Genomic DNA, 13,867 nt, shown 5'->3' on the forward strand with positions numbered 1-13,867 from the left:
TGTCATAAATATTACCTATCATCTCACTATCCAGAGATAATTACTGTAGGTTACTGTTTTCATATATTTCCTTCCAGTCTGTATTTGTTTATTCATACCTTTGGATGTGTGGATTTGGGGGTAGCATAAGTGAAAACTTAACATGTGTAAGCTTTCTTTAATCCTACCTTTTTCTCCCATTGCATATATGACATGCATTTTCCCATATCATTAACGTTTTTCATAAGCTTCCTAATGGTTGCACAGTATTCAGTTATTTTGATATAGTGTTGTTTATTTAACAGATTCCTTATTTGGGGACATTTAGGTTGCTTATAATTTTCTACTCTCATAAATAGATTTGCATTAAACATTTTTACACATCAGTTTTTCTTCATTTTAGATTATTTCTTTAAGGTAAGTGCCTAGAAGTGGTTCAGAGGGTTTAGTTTTAGTATTCTTGATGCATATTGTCAAGCTGCTTTCTAGAAAGACTGTAGATGTAGTCCTTATTTATCAGTTAGGATTTGGTGTGACTATAAAATAACAGTGACCAAAACAAGATAAGAATTTATTTTTTTCTCCCTCTCTCTCTCTTTTTTTTTTTTTTAACATATTATTACTATCTGGGACTAGGCAGTCCAAAGTTGGTATGGTGATTCTAAAATCAGGAACCCAGGCTTCTCTTATCTTACTGCTGTGTCATTCCTATCTTGCCGCTTTTGGCCCAAGATAGTTATCATTATGTCTTCACTCCAGTCAATAGGAGGGAAGGAGAAGGAAGGGCAAAAAAAGGGCAGATCTCCTCCATTAAAGATCAAGTAAATACGCATCCTGGACACCCAAGTACAGCCTCAGTGTACGTCTGCCGTCCCAGAATCCCATCTGACTTAGCATTTGTCCTAGATTTTTATTTTTAAAAGAGAATGGTTACTTATAATTAAAATAGAATAATGGGTTGGTAGAGCTCTGCTCTCTATTCCCAGCTTCTGCCTCGATTTTCATCTCACATAGGCCAATAATTGGTGAGACCCATGTACTGTAGGGGAAATTCTCATGTTAAGGTATTATTAAATCTGAAAGAAAAGCAGCAATAATTCTTCTCTTTTCCCAGTGCTTTCAGATACCCCAATCAAGGACAGAATATAGGACAGTTGTTAATACAAAGTACACTGAATGTCTAGAGACAGTTAAAGCTCCTTCCTGTCTCAGGTGGTAGAAGTATTTGACACTGCTGCCCCAGCTGGCTGTTTGGTGTATCACCCAATTTCTTGGAAAAGTTAATTTAATAAGGAATGTATAACTTGCATAAAATGTTCCTTGACGTTTGCTGTTCACTGTGGAGGCCATAGTTGGGTCACTGACCACATGAAAAAGAGAAGAGTCAAATCTGCTGAAAAACTGTCAAGATTAGTGGTAGTTACTACTAAAATTAGTAGTTACTTTAGGGAGACTTCCTAAACATGATGGTTTAACACATATGGCTGAAGAAAGTATATGTACATACAACTCTGTAATGCCTAATTTTTGTTGAGATAAATTACTATTGCTCGAATTAATTTCATTCATTTTTGACCAAAAGCAGTAACTTTAAGTCTGTTGACTCCAATAATAGAAGAATTTTGCAAATAGCTAAATAATTCCAGTTTCAGTTGAGTATTGTCAGGTACTTCAAGTAATTAAATCATTTTTGTTAATTCTAAAAATGTTTTCTTTTTCAGTCCATTCATGAAATCAAGGTAAAACTTTTGGAAGTATATTCTATCAAAGGTAAAGCCATTTTGAGTGAGACTGGAAATTCAGTTTAAAAGTTGAACATGAAAGAAAATTATTAGCTCATAATAATAATACAAGTACAAATTTAAGCAAAGCACACCACGGTGTTGTGATAAAAGTGACCATCTGAACTATATTGAGAAACTTATAGACTAGCTGGAGCTAATTGAGGCATACTCATAGTTCATATTTGCATCAAAACAAGCATCAACATTCTACTAATTGAAATAAAAGCTATTGTTACCAAAACTAACAAATATCTTTATAGTCAGATCTCAGGACTATAAGATTTGGGGGATATAGCTGATATTGAGTATAAAACTATACTTCAGCACCATATATTTCAAAGAAGTATGTGCCTTCTCTCTTTGTTGCCTGTCATTAGTCAGATTTTAGAAATCTTTATGTCCAAGGATGGTATTGAACTTTGTTATAAATGGTCATCATAGTTTTGGTGACATTTTGTTCAAAATCAATTGGAAATCTGAAATCAAGTGTTCAACAAATGAAGTACCCAATGAAACTTTTGTAGAATTGCAATTAATGACAACAGAGTTTCCACTGGAACTTTTTCCTATAGAAGGAAAGAAGGAATTGAACAAAATAAATGGTAAGAACTCAAATGCAAAGAATAAAGATTACAAGATTAAAACATGCAGTTCTGTACTTGTGATTTGGAATATCTCACCTTGCAGGAAGAATCTTTTGGTGGTGCTCCTATTTTTAATAAATTATACACATATATGAGTGAAATAAAGTTGACAAAATACAGATTTTGCTACATCTAATATTGACAAAACATTCAAAAGAATCATAGTCAATTTATTTGACAAGTTTTGTCTTATAAAAATATTTGTCAAAGAAAGGTACTCTGAAGGAAGCAAAAATACAGTACCTTGAAAATATCTGGGGTGGAATAGTTACAATTTTCAATATGGAAAGAAAATTAGAATTGAGTATCTCTTCCATTTAGCAAATTTGCTCTGAACATACCAAGTAACTCAGAACCTGTAGAAAGAGCATCTTTCCCAATTAAATCTACCAATTATCATCTACCAGTCATCTACCAATACCATCAATGATGGTATTGTCATCTACCAATAAGAATCCTTTAAAATGTCGATAATTTCAAATTAATTAATTACAGAGTGCAGCTGTGGAGAATATTGCTGGAGGTTTTATTTTTAAATGCCATATTTTTAAAAACACATCCTTCAGAAAAATGCCAGTGACACTATATTAGAGACAGATATGGCTAAGAAAAAAAGTATGTGAATATGTACCAAGAATAGTGATTCTACTATTTTTTAATATTCATATAATCAATATAAAAAGTTCTTTTTATTTTATTTTAATATACATGAATATATGTTATTTTTATTTCTTTTGAAATTTTGTGTATTTTTGGAAGTAGTTTTTGAATAGAACTAGTTAACAAGTCCCCCAGTGTAATAAAATCAATTATTAGTTAGTACAAGTTTCATCAGATGCTTCCCTGGTGGCTCAGATGGTAAAGAATCTGCCTGCAATGCAGGAGACCTGAGTTTGATCCTTGGGTTGGGACCGTTCTCTGGAGAAGGGAATGGCAACCCACTCCAGTATTCTTGCCTGGAGAGAGGAGCATGGCAGGCTACAGTCCATGGCATCGCAAAGAGTCAGACACAACTGAGTGACTAACACACACACACACACACACACACACACACACACACACACACCACCACCACCACCAAAAGAGTCTTCCTGCAAGGTGAGATAGTCCAAATCACAAGTACAGAATGGCACATTTTAATCTTGTAGAGCATTTGAGTTCTTACCATTTTATTTTGTGCGATTCCTTCTTTCCTTCTGTAGGGAAAAATTCCAATGGAAACTGTTTTCATTAATTGCAATTCTACAAAAGTTTCAAAAATTACAAAGTTTTAATTATTTTATTACTCCCTTTTACATGGCCCAGTTTTGATGATAAATTTTATAGTGTCATACCACTTTAAAGACATTTCTCAGAAGTTATTTGAAATCCTTCTGTGTACATTCTGTTGGCTAAAATTTAATGATACAGTCACACCTAGCTCTCAGAGAAACTAGGATATACAAACTTTTGTGGGTTGCCATGTGCCCAGCCAAAAATCTGGAAGATACAGAGAATAGATATTGGGAGACAAATAGCATTCTGCCCTACCTTCCCTTCACACTTTTTGGTTAACGCATAGTTTCACAAGACAGACCTGCTGGTTTTAGGGAGAACACAGTATGGTGCCTTTAGTATGTAGTTTATGTTCATCTGAAGAGGAAGCTAAAGAAAGAAATTAATTGGCCATATAAAATGGAATTATAAATAATCTCAGTTTACTTGGGAGCCACCTTCTACATTTTCCCTCTTCACCATACCTGCCATGGTCTCCGTTGAACTTTGGGTCTTGGAGAAGGAGGAAGCCTCAGAAAGTGCGAATCTGGTATGGTTTCTGGCTGCCTCGAGCTGCACAGGACTAACCACACACACTGACCCCTCATGGTTTAGATCCACATACCTGAGAGGAAGACATGTCATGGGACAAATTTATATCTGTTTGCTCTGATCATCAGTTTTAACTCACTTTAAGCTATTCTGATGAAGTCCTTTTCTTTTTTTAAGATTTATATGTTTATTTTTTGGCAGTGGGGGTTCTTTGTTGCTGCACGTGGCTTTCTCTAGTTGTGATGAGCTAGGGCTACTCTTCGTTGCGGTGCACCGGCTTCTCGCTGCAGGGGTTCCTCCTGTTGCAGAGCACAGGCTCTAGGTGTGAGGACTTCAGCTGTTGCAGCTCATGGGCCGTATACAGTTCTGGCCTAGTAGTTGTGGCACAGGGGCTTAATTGTTCTGCGGCATGTGGGATCTCCCTGGACCAGGGATCAAACTGGTGTCCCTTGTACTGCAAGGCTGATTCGTAATTACTGGACCACTAGGGAAGCCCTTGATGGAGTCTTACATAAGATTGGGCTTCCCTGGTAGTTCAGTTGGGCTCCCTGCAGTCCTGCAATGCAGGAGACCCTGGTTCGATCCCTGGGTCAGGAAGATCCCCTGGAGAAGGAAATGGCAAACCACTCCAGTATCCTTGCCTGGAAAAATCCCATGGAAAGAGGAGCCTGGTAGGCTGCTGTCCATGGGGTTGCAGAGTCGGACACGACTGAGCGACTTTCACTTTCATTAACCTTTTATATAAGGTTAAGATGGTGGTATTAAGTACAAATATTATTAACATACTATAATGACACAAGCAAGTGATCACTTGCTTTAGCCACTTCACTTTATGGAAATAACATTTAAAATGTTCCTTTTCTTAGCTAGCTTGTATCATTCACACATTCTTTCTTTCAGTGTGGTTCAAGTTCAGAGAAAATGGAGGCTCTGTTCTCATCAAAATCAAATCAGATTCATAGCCTGTGAAATCCATTCTTGGTGCTTTGCATTCAGAAGCATCACTATAAATGTTCCAGAGTCTAAGACCTCCACCATCTGCTCCATTAGGCACCGGATTTCAGTAGCACTACTTGATTTACAAAAAAAAAAAAAAGCTTATCATATCCAAGCAACAGTTCAGCCTGAAGCTTCTCCTTCAAATAAGAATGGTCAAGCATTCCCTTCCCATCAAGTCCTGTACCTTCATGATCTCTGCACAGGTTTGCACCTTTAGATTTGCATTTTATCAACCTTTGTCTGGTGAGGAAGTTTTTTCTTTTTAAGCCATGGTATGTTTTTTTCTGAATTTGATAGTTGTGCGTTAAATTGAAGCCTTTATTGTATGCATCCCCCCTGTGTTCATCTGAAACAGATCTTTTGCACATTGTTCTTCAAAGGGTCATTTGAAGGTTCTACAAGTTCACTTTCAAAAGATGCTTCACTGGCTCACTTTTTGTGAAAGACCTTGAGTACCATATCTAGGGTCCATAATTGATCTACAAATCTAGGCTTTCTGTAGCCGTATTTTAATCATAATGGATGACTTCCAAATCATGTGAATATTGTTTTAAACTGAGTAAATTGTAAAGGGTAACTAAAGTGCTCTTTCAGAGAAAATCCTTTGATAAAGCAAATCACCCATATTCAGAACTGGTTCTTTTCATTTAAATACATGGTGGTATTCCCCTTGGAATTTTTTTTTTTAAGGAAAGTAAAGTTTTATCTCAAAAGAGGACTAATTTTATTAAATGAGTTCCCAGAAGCTTCAGTATACTACTATTAAAAGAGGGAGTCAGAGGGGAGGAAAAGGTGGCGATAAGTAAGATCTCTACATATGATAATGTCTTAACAAAGCTAGATGTCTGTTTGACATTTTCACTTTCTTTCATAAGAAAGAAAATTTGTCAGCATTAGCAACATAAACAGAGACCTCAGCAATAAGGGGACAGGCAGAACATAGCACAGAAATGCTGTATATAGTATTCTGTTTTTTCACAGTAACAGCCTGCTTTTTCTTTGAGAGTGTATATTTAACTTGGTAATTAAAGTTAGCATATTTGTAGCAACTTTTAATTTTCTATAACTTACTCATTCTACCAACATCCCACTTTCTTTTGCTACTGAATTCTTGTCTGAATTTCTGTGTTACATGTTTGTCGTACTTCTCCTGGGGCAGACCATTAGATGAAGTGTTCTGCAGTCATATGAAATTCAGAGCTCTTTTATAATTGCCAAGGGTAAAATTAGCAAAGTCAATTATTCTCCCTTTGGCTTTTCCCTGAAGATATTAGGGGTCTTCAAGGTAATTGCCTTAGGTAACACTTAGATTTTTAAATATCTCTAAGTATAGAAATTGGTATATTAATCCTCTGGTAATTGTCTTACTATTATAGCTATAGTCACATAAGTGTGAATTAACAAGATTTTGAATTCAGTAGTGAATTTAAAAATTAATGCTTTAAAAATTAATGAATTTTCATTCATTTTCAGTTATGGAACCTAAGGGCAACTTTTTATTTTAGTACTTCACTATATAAAGACCCTGAACTAAGAGACCTCAGAATACCTCTTTTTAAGCCATAAATTCTCTGACTCCTTTGAAATAAATTGCTCTATATTGTGTTCGTGTAAAACATCACTGAGTGCTGAAATGATGGGGTCGTGCCAGAATCTAAAATTTTAATGTTTGAGCATCAGGCTATCAACGAGACATGCTAGATAATTGGGAGAAAATCATGACATGGAAAAGCACTATAATTTAGAAATCTGGCTGACCGTTACAGTTTTTCCCTGGTTCCCTGTATTTATTTGTGGACTAGATTTGTATTTTAGGATTAAGCCACAGTGTAAATAAGACAGTGCACATTACTACTTGTCATCTTAAAAAAAAATTTTTTTTAAAGAGTGTTTTGTTTTATATGTACAGTGATAACCCTAGTATTTAAAAAATTTAATTCACCATATTATTATTTTTAACCTTTTTAGTGATTTTCATTTAATGAACCTATCCTTACACATCTGAGAGTTAGCCTGGGTCTTATCTAAGCACCCTGAAACATCATCGTGATATCACTCCTGGGAACCATTCTATTAAGCATTAGTGATTTATATTTCTAAATAACCAGTGGCACAGATGTACTTCTTACATAGCTGATGTATTTCCTTATGTTAACTTTGTTTTCCTAAAGGCATAAATATGTTGTTTACTAGGAAGAAATTTAGTTGTATAAATATGCTCAATTTATGCGTGTAAATCTCCTTTTGTACCGTCTATATATTTTAATAAAGCAGCTGCTATTGGTTATTTGATGTTTTTCTTATCTGTTATATTAATTTTACTTATAAATTCCTATTGAAAAGTAAAACCTAAAAACATGCTATGTCATATGAAATTTAAGTTTTTCTCTGTCATATTCATTTAAAATAGCGATTACTGTGACCTTGTGTGTTTACAGACCAGGGTCACGTGGCTGAGGATGAAGAGGAAGGAATCAGCTGTTTATCTGCCCAGTACTTTGTAAACTCTGAACTCAGGAAGTCCCTTGAATAAAATCAATAGAAAGGCCAAATTAGAATACTGAATAACTCAAGTTGGAAAATACTTTTCTTTCCTCTCTCTGACTTTGGAGAAACAGCAACTTATGCCAGTGAAATTGGTGGGGAAAAAGTAGATTTAATTCATATGAATTCTAGAAAGTGGATAAAGGGAATTACAAAAATTGAGATTGCTGAAGTGTACGATAAGATTGCCATAATCAGTATATTTCTACCTCTCATGGCCAACCATGGTTCAACTCTACCCATTTAAGAGGTTGTATTTTTGTAGAAAACAGGCTTTTAAAAAAATGAGTTTCTTTAAATGCCAAGCATATGGAAGAAATGCTTCTCTTGCTCTTTTTTCTAGTCTTCAGGTTTCTGACATAGACAATTCAGAGAAGTATCTATTTTGCATAATGGCATTTGACCTTGGACTCCCTGGTGGCTCAGACGGTAAAGCATCTGTCTACAATGCAGGAGACCTGGGTTCGATCCCTGGGTCGGGAAGATCCCCTGGAGAAGGAAATGGCAATCCACTCCAGTACTCTTGCCTGGAAAATCCCATGGACAGAGGAGCCTGATAGGCTGCAGTCCATCAGGTCGCAAAGAGTCAGACACGACTGAGCGACTTCACTTTCACTTTCATTTCACTTTCACCCCCAAAAGACATTTCATTTCTTTTTGGCACCAAAAGGGTAAAGTTCAAGGTTTTAATGAGATAATAAATTTTAAAAGAACATAATATTTTGTCTTATTTCTAGTACACATCTCAAACATGTATTACTTTTATTTTAAATGCAAGGAAGCAGATTCAGACTATAAATATAGTGTCTGTTTAATACTTGGCTATGTTAGCATCATATGATAAGAAAAAACTGGAAAATTATTCTGGGAATTTTGAAACTGTGATTTTATAATAGCATTCTGACTTCTCTAAGTGATATGAAGATAGTTTCCTTTATCATTACAATGTATGACACCTCCCTTAGGTTCTGTGCATAATTATTCTAGTCATGAAAATCTACACTTGAGTGGGTTATATGAAGAAAAGAATATTAATCCTGGGTGTCAAACTACAGAGGATGAAAACAATTAATTGAATAATTTCCACAAGTAAAATACTGATGACCAGACTCTTCTCCACCCATCCTTTCTTCACGCAGTGGACCTGTACGCGGTGCCCCTTTCTTTGTCTCTTACTATGCATTACTCAGTTCATTTCACCTCAGGCAGTCTTCAGAATGTATACACATCCTCTTTAATTGTTTTCCTTCAGTTTTTCGTTTTCCTTTTACCTGTTATTTCAGAAAAATTGTCATCCACCTTTTTGCCTTCTCTTTACTTTTTTCAAGAGGAAAAATAAACCAACAAAGTTTACTTGGAGTTGAAGAACTAAAACTTGGTATATAAAAGGAAAATTATAATAGAAATGAAATAGGCATAGGAAAGAACCAGTGTATGTATCCTCATTCTCTTATTGAACCAAATTTCCCTGTAACTATCAGCATTTAAAGATCATTTTTAAATATTTCATATTTAGTTTTGTTTTTCTATTTGTTTAGTTGCAGGTATTGGAAGATTGTGGTTTTCTATCCAATTTTTTATTACAGGCATAAGGTATTTCTAATATTGTGGACTAAATAAGCTTTTGTGGGTTGCCCTGGAAACCGAGCCATCATTTATAACCTTATATTTTGGGAAAATGTAGTATGAGCTCCAACAAATTTACTTACAGATAAAAATTTTAAATGTATTACAGTTGTAATCTCGTGCCTGCTATATTAAATTAATACTGAATTTGGATACCATAAGCAAAAGAAAATTTAAGAGCATCCAAAAGGATCCATGTGACTACTTTTCATTAATTATAGTGATATAACTTTGGTTTTGGCATTTCCATCATTTTCTTCTGAGTTGTAAATACTCAACGAAAAAATTCACTCTAAGCCCAAGTTGGCTTACAGGGCCTTAACCCAGAAGCAAATTTTATTTATTTAGCAATAGTGATTGGGAAGAGCCCTTTTCTGGCAGCTAATGACCTACTGGAGGACTTGTGTGCCCAAGGCAAAGCTGAAGGCCATTAGCCCAACTGGTCATTAACTGACAAATGCCTGACCCTGAGGTCATTTCTGATATCATAAATTGTGAAAACATTAAAGTGGGTTGTTGGAAAGTATGGTTGTGCCAAGGAACTTTCTTTTTAAGAATTTTGGAAAATACATTGAGTTGTTTGCTGTTATTCATGTGGCTTAATTGTCTTTCTTCTTTGTTCAAGTCAGATATCAGTAAACACTAAAACTATACGGTGTGTGTCTGTCTAATCTTTAGTTTTTGAAGGACAGTTTTCCTATTTAGAATATCAGATTAATTACTTTATTGCTAAGCAGCTACACTCTTGTGGATTACTTATGTTTTCATAATGTGTTAAGCTTTATAGCATTTATCTATTTTATATTCCTTAGTGATGTCATATAAAGCTACAAAGAGACATGGAAATAGCCCTGATGTTGAAGTGTGTAGACCTACTTCCTATCTCTACCTTGTTTAAAAAAAATAGTCATTTAACATTGGACAACTCATTTTATCTCTCAGAATTCCAGGTGAAACCTTTTTCTCCAGATTGTTTATCTAATGTCTTAATACACCATTTTGGAAATGAAATTAGAAACTTCATAATGTAGAATATATAATAGTTATTAAAATTACTACCAGGCATTAAAAAAATAACAGCTTATACTTTTGAGTATTTACTATGTAGTAGACACTGTTGTGATTTTTGTATATTAACCTATATAACCTCTCCCGAGACAAAGGAAAGAGCTGATTTCCCTGCGATAACAGTGCTAATAAATGGTAGAGTTGCTGTCTAAATCCAGGCAATCCAGCTTTGACATCCTCATGCTTAACTGAAGAAGAAAACAAACAAAGAAAGAACCACAATAGCCTTTTTGCCAGAAATTTTGCACTTAGAGATATTGGAATTTATAATATCTTAAACAATTAGTGGTTTTTAAATAAACATTTCAATAAAAATGTCAATAAGGCTTTATAAAACATTTTAGAGAAACAACTACTAAGCAAAGGCAACTTGTTTTCTTAGTTTCCTCACCTATAAAAGCAGCATTATTTCCATCCCCTGCCTCCTTGCCAGTTCCAATATTCTGCAATTCTGAGTGTTGTGGGAAAAAGTCAAAAGCTACAACATACAACCAGATTCTGAAAAAGACATTCAATATAAAGAAAAGCAATCAAGAAAACTTTGTAATAAAATCGGAGGTGTAATAGAAAAATCAAAATGTTTTGTAACTATCAGAGATCTTGAGATTGGACATGCATATTTCAGCAATCTAAAGTAATACCCCAAATTTATGAACTCATCTTTATGGCCGATTTGTGATGAGAAACTTATATTTTGTGATGAGAAGCTTCACTTTTTCAAGTAGTTTAAGCCATAAGGTGGTATACAAATGAAAACAGCGATTGAACAGAGTGGTAATTGTGCAAATTTATTTTGAAATAGTTAAGATTTATACAGTGAATTCACACATTAGAACAGTATTGATAATTCAACAAAAATTTTTGTTCATGTGCTAAGCATTCGAGATAGAGATATCAGTTTAAAAGTCAATTGTGTATCTTTATAAATTAAAGAATTTCTAACCCAAGGGTATTCATTATTTGATTCAAGGGAACAATGCAGCTAGTCTCAATTCTCACTACCTAATTTTTTTAAAAGGAGGGGAAAATGGATTGTCTTAATTTTCTAGAATGCAGTATTAGTAGGGCCCATTATTTTTAGAATTTCATTGAATCACAGATTTTGAAGAACTGTGAAGGTATTTGGAAGAAATACAATTACAGTTTTAGACAAGATGCATGGATTTTTAACACATATGAGCCATGCTTTTATTTCTGTGACTGCCTTTTAAGTGCAGACCTTGGGATGTCTCAAAATTACAAACATCTGCCTTTCGTGTGGCCCAATTTGAACAGGAACTGATTATGCTGAAAGGTGAACTGTGTTACCCAATAGGACATGGTATCCCTGGAATTTGCAAGATGTATATGTGAATCCCAGAAAAATGCTGAAGTTTTTAACTTGTTGGCCAAATGTGGTCTAAGCCAATTTGTTTTCATGAATCTAATACAATTAAAGCTAATAGTCAACATCAGTAATATAAACCAACAAGATTGATATGTACCTAACAGAATATACTCTACAGTACCCAAGAATGATTCTGTTTTATCCTGCCTCTGTTTACACTCAGTTGATTTACTTGTTTTTGGTATAAAGTGATAAAGAAATTAACACCTTTACAAATATATTTCAGAATAACAATGTTTAAACTGCATATGAAAAATTTGGGGATTTTGCAATTAACATGGCTAACCAAGGGGCTTCCCTGGTGGCTCAGTGGTAAAGAATCTTCCTGCCAATGCAGGAGACATGGGTTCAATCCCTGATCCAGGAAGATGCCGTATGCCGCTGAGCTACTAAGCCTGTGTGCCACAGCTGTTGAACCTGTGCTGTAGCGCCCCAGAGCTGCAACTCCTGAAGCCCGCGCACCTAGAGCCCATGCTGCACAAGAAAAGCCGCTGCAATGAGAAATCTGTGCACCACAAGGACGAGTAGCCCCCACTCACGGCCACTAGAGAAAAGCCCATGCAGTGAAGAAAACCCAGCACAGCCCAAAATAAATAATTAATAATAAGTTAAAAAAATTTTAGAAGATGGCTAAGGTATGAGCTATACATGACATTATCAGCATGATATAATGGTTCAAACCACATATCAAAATATGAGTCATATATGACAAGCTATGAGCTATTCATGACATATCAGCATGATGTGAGATAATGGTTCAAACCACAGATCACATCCTGCTTATTGGTGGGTGGTGAAATCGATTTAGTAAGTAACTATTAACACCTTTTTTTTTTAATGAAATACAAAAGAAAATAGGAATAATTAAACCTTTGTTTTATAAAGCTTTTCATTCATTTTTATACATATGCATGTATACATGTACTGTGTCATGATGTAAAATACAGTTCTTACTCTGGGTTACCATTTAAAAATTTTGAAATCCAGTACTACCAGGCAGTGTCCTAGCCAGCAGCATCCTCAGTTGCATGAAATACTCTACTATGATTCTGGTGTTCTGAAGAGTCACACTGTGAACTTCTCAAAAGTGGAATTAACTTTTCAATAAAATCATACTTGGAAAACACCACTTAACATCACTGAGAGCGCCCTCAAATGAAGAAGCAGTGAAAGCAAAATGTAGGTTATTGGCCACATGGGGAAAAGTGTGCAGATCACTGAAATGGCAGACATTATTTTCTTCAGAGAAAGTCCAGTCATAACAAGGTATGTTGTTGTTGTTATTAGTCGCTCAGTCATGTCTGACTCTTTGCGACCACATGGGCTGCAGCACACCAGGCTTCCCTGTCCTCACTATCTCCCGGAGTTGGCTCAAACTCATGTCCATTGAGTCGATGATGCTATCCAACCATCTTATCCTCCATCATCCCCTTCTCTTCCTGCCCTCAGTCTTTCCTGGCATCAGAGTCTTTTCTAATGAATCGATTCTTCGCATTAGGTGGACAAAGTATTGGAGCTTCAGTTTCAGCATCAGTCCTTCCAATGAATATGCAAAAGCATCTCCTTTTTCTTTATTTCTTCTGAAAAGTTTGATCTTGATGTCAGCATTTTAAATTACCCACCACTTTTTCAGGAACCTAATTATTTGGAAGGAAAGTTATGACCAACCTAGATAGCATATTCAAAAGCAGAGACATTACTTTGCCAACAAAGGTCCGTCTAGTCAAGGCTATGGTTTTTCCAGTGGTCATGTATGGATGTGAGAGTTGGACTATGAAGAAAGCTGAGCGCCGAAGAATTGATGCTTTTGAACTGTGGTACTGGAGAAGACTCTTGAGAGTCCCTTGGACTGCAAGCAGATCAAACCAGTCCATCCTAGAGGAGACCAGTCCTGGGTGTTCATTGGAAGGACTGATGCTGAGGTGGAAACTCCAATACTTTGGCCACCTCATGCGAAGAGTTGACTCATTGGAAAAGACTCCGTGCTGGGAGGGATTGGGGGCAGGAGGAGAAGGGAACGACAGAGGGTG

The 13,867-nt window shown here is 35.6% G+C and overlaps 1 protein-coding gene across 5 annotated transcripts in view; it reads left to right on the plus strand.

The window, feature by feature from the left end:
- Window positions 1–13,867, plus strand: part of PDSS2 (decaprenyl diphosphate synthase subunit 2) — a 280,931-nt gene that overhangs the window by 158,573 nt on the left and 108,491 nt on the right. The gene's annotated exons all lie outside the window — the stretch shown is intronic.

This window comes from Bubalus kerabau, chromosome 9 (genome assembly GCF_029407905.1).
Source record: "Bubalus kerabau isolate K-KA32 ecotype Philippines breed swamp buffalo chromosome 9, PCC_UOA_SB_1v2, whole genome shotgun sequence".
Taxonomy (NCBI): domain Eukaryota; kingdom Metazoa; phylum Chordata; class Mammalia; order Artiodactyla; family Bovidae; genus Bubalus; species Bubalus kerabau.